Consider the following 7,474-nt stretch of genomic DNA (forward strand, 5'->3'; position numbering starts at 1 on the left):
TGCTTTAATGTTCAAAAAACACATTCTTTTTCAAATACTGTACATTATTGTAGGTCCTCTATGCCCCGCCTCTCTCGAACGCTTCTGTGACGAGGGTGGGGCCGAGAGCCGTGGGAACGGAGCGAGGCCGGTGGAGTAATTGATAATGAGCGACACCTGCACCACTCACCGATCTCGAGTCTCACGGAGGAGCTCCAGAACGATGAAAAGGAGGAGTGACGACAGTGAAAGACGAGAGAGGACCAGGCCTGGACTTTATTTTGTGTTTTGGTTTTGTTTGTGCACGACAGTCGTCCGCGAGGGGCTGTCGCACTGTTTTGTGTTTATTTTATTATTAAAGTTTGGTTGGAATGTTCGCCGGTTCCCGCCTCCTTCTTCCCATGACTACGAACTTTGTTACACGCATAAACACATTTCATTACAGCCGTTACATTTCCGACGAGTGCTTGCGGTGTTCGGTAAAGACAGAAAAGCACGCACTGCTCTTGACTGAAAAACTTTAATAGCCATAAAGATTCATCTAAATGTATTTATAGAAATAAATATGTCCGCTTGAAAGAATGAAGAATATGGTAAACAAGTTGCTATAAAGAATGCATAATTAGCCTATATAACCATTGGTATTTCATTAAAAAGAAGACCATGCTCTTGTTCTTTATGAGAAGTGGTTTTATTTAATTTTAACATAAAGGCATGTTGTGTGTCACCGCAGTTAAATATCTATCATGATAAAACCTTAATATCAAACCTATATAATGAGTTTGGAAATTTTAGAGAAATGCTTAATAAATGATGACTAAAACTAAATGGCATTTTAGTCAAAAGACTATGACTAAAAGCAAATCAAAATTTGCTGTCAAAATTAACACTGGTCATGACATTAAAAATCATCACACCAGACAGGTGAACTCATCTATTCACTATTGCTTTCACAGCCATGCTGCGTTTATTATTACACTCTTATAAACTATTCTAATTTTCAGAGAAAATGTTTTAAAGTGACCCATTTTTAAGGTCCCTTATATTGTTTTGGGTGGCTCCTACAACAGGTTTACATGCAAGTTCAAAAAATACTTTTGTTTTCTCATAATATACATTTAATTTCACCACATTGTTCAATGATTTGTAAACGATTCGTTCGAAGCAGTTCAATGAATCAGGCTCTCTAAACCCTTCCTTTCCGTGAGCCTACTCTGCTCTGATTGTTCAGATGGCCCAGTCCTTTGTTATTGGTCTACCGCGTACAGCGCGTGTCAGAAACGAAATGCCTGTTGCCATAATTGAATGACAGCTACAGAGAGAATATATAGACAGAAAAGATGGTATTGATTTTAGCTTAAAAAAAAAAATAAAAAAAATTGAGCCTGAGTCCGATGATGAAACATCTAGTTTATCAACCAGACACTGTTTCGCAAGCATGACTGGAGCAGGAAGCTTCTCAGTGGCAGTTTGTGGTAGTTATAAGACATGATTGCAGCATAGAATTGATTAGAACCCCCTCGGTTGAAATTGTGGTCTGGGGGCACATATCAGACCGAAAGGACACTATAGCATCGGCGCACGCTACTGCTGTGGCCGCCAGTTTGGACAGGCAAATCATAGTTTCATATAAGATAGGTAAATCGCTAAAATAGGACATATGACGTGGTAAAATTAAATAAAGAAAGTAATCTTTTGGTTTTGTTCACCTTTAAAGAAAACTAATTAAAATGATTCCCTTGTTTGCAATTCACCATTGGGTACTAAAAATATGGTTCTTTACTCCAGTCAAGAGGGTCACTAGATTTCATTATACTATCAACTATTCTTTATTGCTTAAAATATGGATAGCTTGTTAACTATAAATATGATTCTCCAGTGTGTTGCTTTGACAATTCCCATTGCATTTGCAATTTGAGCTCAACTCTTATAACTCTCCACCGTTTCGCTCCATTTGTATTAGCAGATTTACACAGATGTTATTGACATAGGAAATTCAAGCAGCTCATATTTCTCAGCTGTATGTGTGTGTCTGCCTCATCGAGCTTTGCTAATTTGTTGACAGTCTGAAATTATCTTGTTATTGTGGGACAATTAATGAATATGGTGGATGAAAGAGTTTCTGGTAGACTTGTACTCTCACTTCACCTAAAACATGTCCTAACCGACAACACTTCTGATCAATCACTCGCAAACCAGCTGGACGGACACATGCTGGAAATTCTCCAGCATCTAAAAGTCACAGATTGATTTCTCTTGTATTAAATGTTACAGAGGTCATATCATGAAAAATTGAATTTGACTTGCTTCATAAGCTGAAAATATATTCTCCAGTCTACAAAGAGCATTCATTAAAACTACATCAAACCGCAGCTGATTTGCTAGATTTTTGACACCAGACACATACATCACACATAACTGTCCACATTTACACAATGTCACCTACTGGGTGTTAAGAAACTTGGTCTGTTCAGTCACAATAATGTAATAATGAGAAAGTAGGATAGACTCCATTATTTCTGAACTCATGAGAAAATATTGCACCAGCCGAGCAAATGCCATGGAGAGGAATATGAATGCTACAGGATACTAGCTTTGTCCCAGTATCTGCCATTTTTGGAACTTTTACTCTTTTGACATTACACATGTTTTAAGTTTAAAAGGCACGGCAGATAGAAGTCTGTTTAGTTCTATGGGTCAGAGAGGGTGTGGAGAAAAAAAAAAGAAAAAGGAAGAAAAACCTGGCTAGCACTATACTGTAAGTCAATTTAAGTGATTATTATTATTATTATTATTATTATTATTATTATTATTTTAATGGATAATTAATAGCGTTTATGGGTCAGCTCTACAGTCTTTTGCCACACATCATCACTGTATTTGCATAACGTTGCATCATAATGCACACAGTCTACATTAAAGACAGGCAAATGCTGAATTACTGGAACCAGTACAGCAAGCAATTTACTACTGCTGCAAGGCTTTACCTGTATCCTAGTCACTGTAAATATTCCAGGCTTTTCATGTCTTTGTGAGTATAAACATGAATATTTCCGCCTGTCCTTGATTATTGGATTTGTGTGCTTGGTTTGTTTGTGGATTACTCTGATCTGGTTTGGATGTGAGATGAACAGCAACCTCATTGTTTTAATGCCCGGCAGTGCGGCAGTTATTAAAGAAGTGAAAAAGAGTTGAGCTGTAGTGGGCCAGCTGGAGGTAGTTTTGTGGCGGTATCTCAGATGTTGGTAGTGTATGGCTGAGGTGTAAGTTTTAATTTATTGCCTTGGGAGGTGGAAAATTCCAGAACAGCATCAAAAGAAGCATTACTATAAAAGTAAAGAAGCGGTACTATGCACAAATCTGGGATGACCCCCAGAAAAAGAAGAAGAAATTTGTACTGTAAACACTCTCACACATTCACTAATGCCAGATTCATTCTCAATAAGTTGATTAATTTAAAACTTGAATGAATAATTGAATGCACAATTTCTGCCCTGTTGCCAGTAAGGACATAGCTGTACTTTAAAATCAAGCTATTTCCATCATGTTGAGCACAGCTCATGAAGACATAATTATCTATAACCAGAACAGTCTTACTGTAACGGGGCGAATGAGACGTGAGACGTGCGGATCCATATGCAAGGCTTTATTTCCAAGATGTGGTCATATAACAGGCATGGGATTATTATTATTATTATTATTATTATTATTTTAATGGATGATTTAGCTAAATTTCAAACCAAACTGACAGAATTATTTGTATGACTTGAAGTGGTTGCATTAATTGACACACAAAAAAAAGTAGTTATGCGCGTCTCGGTAAGCTGTGTAAATATTTCCATTTTAAACATAATCAGACTGTAATTTCCACTGAAAAAGTGATGGATTATTTTGATGCCCGGCACCATCTGGCTACATCAGAGCCTTCCTGTGTATGTTTTACTGTTGTTGTTTGCTCTGGATTAGAATTGGATTCTTTGAGCCACAAAGCTCACATATTGCACAGAAACACAGGCCAATCAGAGCTCACTCTGTATGCTGAGCGGTACTAAGGCCTCCTAGAATTAACTCTCTTGTTTGTTCTTGAGACTGACTGGAATGTTTAAACAGGATTCACCACATCTCTTATGTGAATGTACTGTATGCACAGACTAGATACACAATGCATTCATATATAATGCATGTAATATTATATAACAGTAATTATATGTTTCACAATATTATTATTATTGCTGAAAATTCACCAAAATATAACCATTTAGCAATTTATTAATCTCCATATCATGCAATAAATCAGATTAAATGTTGTATTAATTAATGGTTCTAATTGTTTTACATGCATACATGCAATAATTTTGCTAAGAGTTCCTATGCTATCAAACGAATGGATGAAAATGTGTGCACTACAACAGCAGACATTGCTAACCAATATTTAGAAATTCACAAAGATAATTTGAGCAGCTGTGGCACTTATCAAAGGTTCTTCTGCTTCTCTCTGGTGATGCGGGTGGAGGGTAAGCAGGAGTAAGTCCAGAGCGGTAGATGTGTGTAACCTTCATGACACCCTTCATTACTGGGCACAGTCTGACAGCGGCTCTGTAGAGCAGATGGCAGGGAGGGGACACGATCTGAACCGCTAAATCTCACATGCTTCACCCCAGCAGAGGACCCAAAACAGATCCCAGAGGCACCTCAGAGCCATCCTTGTGAAGGTGCTTGGATGGAGGGTAGCACAGGGCTGGGTCTGTCTGCATGGTGTAATTGTCCTTTCACAATCTCCTGCCATGCACTGGTAATCTTCGAGGGTAGCGGTTGTGATGGGGCAAAACCTCTGAATAATTAAATTTGCATGTCAGAAAGGCAGGTTAATGATTTGGCTTTGAGTTTGTTGGCCAGAGTTAAGATTCTGCTGCCTAAAAGACATGGATGGTTGTAAGTATGGGTGTCAATTTGCATTAAAAAGTGGTGATAAGTTTTGAATTATTTGTTGATTATGAAGGTAGAGAAATGTAAAATTTCATCACAAAATTCTGCACCGCTACTCAAAAAAATAGGCTACTGCCCACAAATTTCACGTTTTGTCCTGCTCCTATCCACCAAAGCACCTATTTTTCAGTCCCAGTTGGATTATTTTTTTTCTCGAGTTCTAGTGTCATATGCTATTTTTTCCATTTCCCACACAAACATTGCTTCAGATCTCAAGCACCAGACTTCTGTCTGATGTATGTAAGCACCTTGTTGCAGCAGACAAAGGAGTGTGCTTTCTGCCACCATCACAGACAATCCAAAAAACATTAAGAATAGCCAACCCTGTGTCTGTAAATGTGTTTTTGTTGCACAAGAGGTGAGTAACACAAATAACATTTTGCACCTTAAAAAATAACCTATTTTATTTTTAGATATTTATATTTTGCTGGAATCACACAAGTCATTACTTTCTACTGCAATCCGTGCACATTCAGAGTCAGAATCTGCCCACCTGCACTCAGCAATCAAAACTTGGCCACATTCTGTTGTGTCAAGTCCCATGGATCACATGCAAGTACAGACCTCTATATGAAGGTGTGCTTTTAGTGGGTTGAACATTATCCAAACCGAGAGTCTTATCCGAGAGACTAGTCTCAACAAACCACATCCATCAATATGATTTCTGTAAGATAACTCCTGAAAAGTAGAGAACCATCAGGGAGTGTTCAGAGTCTGAGCTCATGTAGAGAGCACATTATTTCTAGATTTGATGATCTCTTCTGATAAGCAACTCAAACCTAGTGGTGTTGATGCCTGAGATGTCATGCTAAACCTGAAGACAACAGGGAGCATGAAGAAACGTGGTCTGTTTGGTCACAATTAATTAATAAGGAGAATGTCGGATAGATTCTATTATGCTTGAACTCATGAGCAAATATGGCACTAGTCAGGCAATTGCCATGCAATTGCCATCTCCCATTATCAGACCACTTTGGAAGTAAAGCACTTTTACTCTTTTCACATTTCACTTGTTTTAAGCTTTAAAGACAAAGCAGAAAAAAAAAGCTGAGAGGCCTTGGTTAACCCAAAGACAGCATATGGGAGTGCAATTCCAGTCACTCCCATCTTCCTTTTAAAAGTTTATATCTCTCTACGGGTGTTTCTCAAATGGAAGGCTGCATCCTAGTGTGTATGCAGTCTAGCTTCAAGGCTAAAGTCCTGCTCAGCATTAAACACTAAAATGAAACGGTCTAGTAAGTGTGCATGGATGCGTCATAAATTCATAAATTCATATTTACTGACTTTCTATTAATGAAATACAGGTAAAATGACAACCATTCGTGGTCTCCCTGTGGTTTACATTACTCACAATTCAGCATTAGGTGATTGATTCATTTACAAAAAAAAATAAAAAACGTCTTCATTCCAAAGTCATTTTTTATTTTGCATTGCATAATGAAATTTAACAAGTTTACGGCTGATTAATTTTCCACTTTGTGTGTGTGTGTGTGTGTGTGTGTGTGAATTGGAACGTGTGCAAAGGATTGTGGGTGAAAAGCTGAATGAGGGATGCAAAACAAAGGCTGTCTAATAAAGCCTATTCAAATTGAGACATCCTTAGACACGGCTTGATGGCATGGCAGCTGAGATATGCAGCCTAACTAGGATGCAACCCTCAAATTGAGAAGCACCCCTAGATGTTATAGACTTAGGTGAACAGCTCAGCTTAAACAGGTCCCCCATTAGCTAGGAAACAAAAAGAGCTCTGGTCTTTCAGGATGTGCTTGGAATGCCTACGCAATATTTTGGGAGTTTGCTTTTCTAAGGGGAAGTGTCTCTGGATACCTAGTGGCATAATCCACAGTCAGTAGGACCTCACTAGGGAGCCACGAAGGACAGAACACCATTCTTTAACCATAAAGAAGAGAGAGGGTTGAGCCAACTGGGAGCCGTTATTGCTTTTCTTCATTAACAGTATTTTAATTTGTCCCCAACAATGCATGAACCGATCACCTCTAAAATGAAACACCAAATATAACTTTCTGAAAGCAATCAGAATAAATGTTGGAGTTAGTGTTTGACTCAACTGGTAGACCATGTTGCTACCAACGCCAAGGACATGGGTTCGATTCCCAGGGAAAGCAAGAACTGACAAAATGTGTTTAAATGCAATGTAAGTCACTTTGGTTAAAAGCATCTGCCAAATGTGTAAATCATTCTCTCTCAACCATTCTCAACCAGTTTATTGGTCTAGTGAACGGTTCACTCCTCTTCACTGGACAGGCCTTTCTGGTAAGTCAGCGGCTAGCTGTTTTTCAAATCCCAGGATGAGGGGTACTAACAACCGCAATATTCATGGCTTGTTGAGACATTGACTGACCTTGTGTCCCTGTTGGTGCATTTCTTGAGGTATGTTCTATGAGCGCTTGTCAGCCATTGACACAAACCTCTTCCATCACTCTTCTGGATTCTTGTGCAAGACACCTCTGCTGTTTATTTGTTCTCCAGCGGGGGGGGGGGGGCCCTT

Source organism: Sinocyclocheilus anshuiensis, unplaced genomic scaffold (genome assembly GCF_001515605.1).
Source record: "Sinocyclocheilus anshuiensis isolate Anshui unplaced genomic scaffold, SAMN03320099.WGS_v1.1 scaffold1549, whole genome shotgun sequence".
NCBI lineage: Eukaryota > Metazoa > Chordata > Actinopteri > Cypriniformes > Cyprinidae > Sinocyclocheilus > Sinocyclocheilus anshuiensis.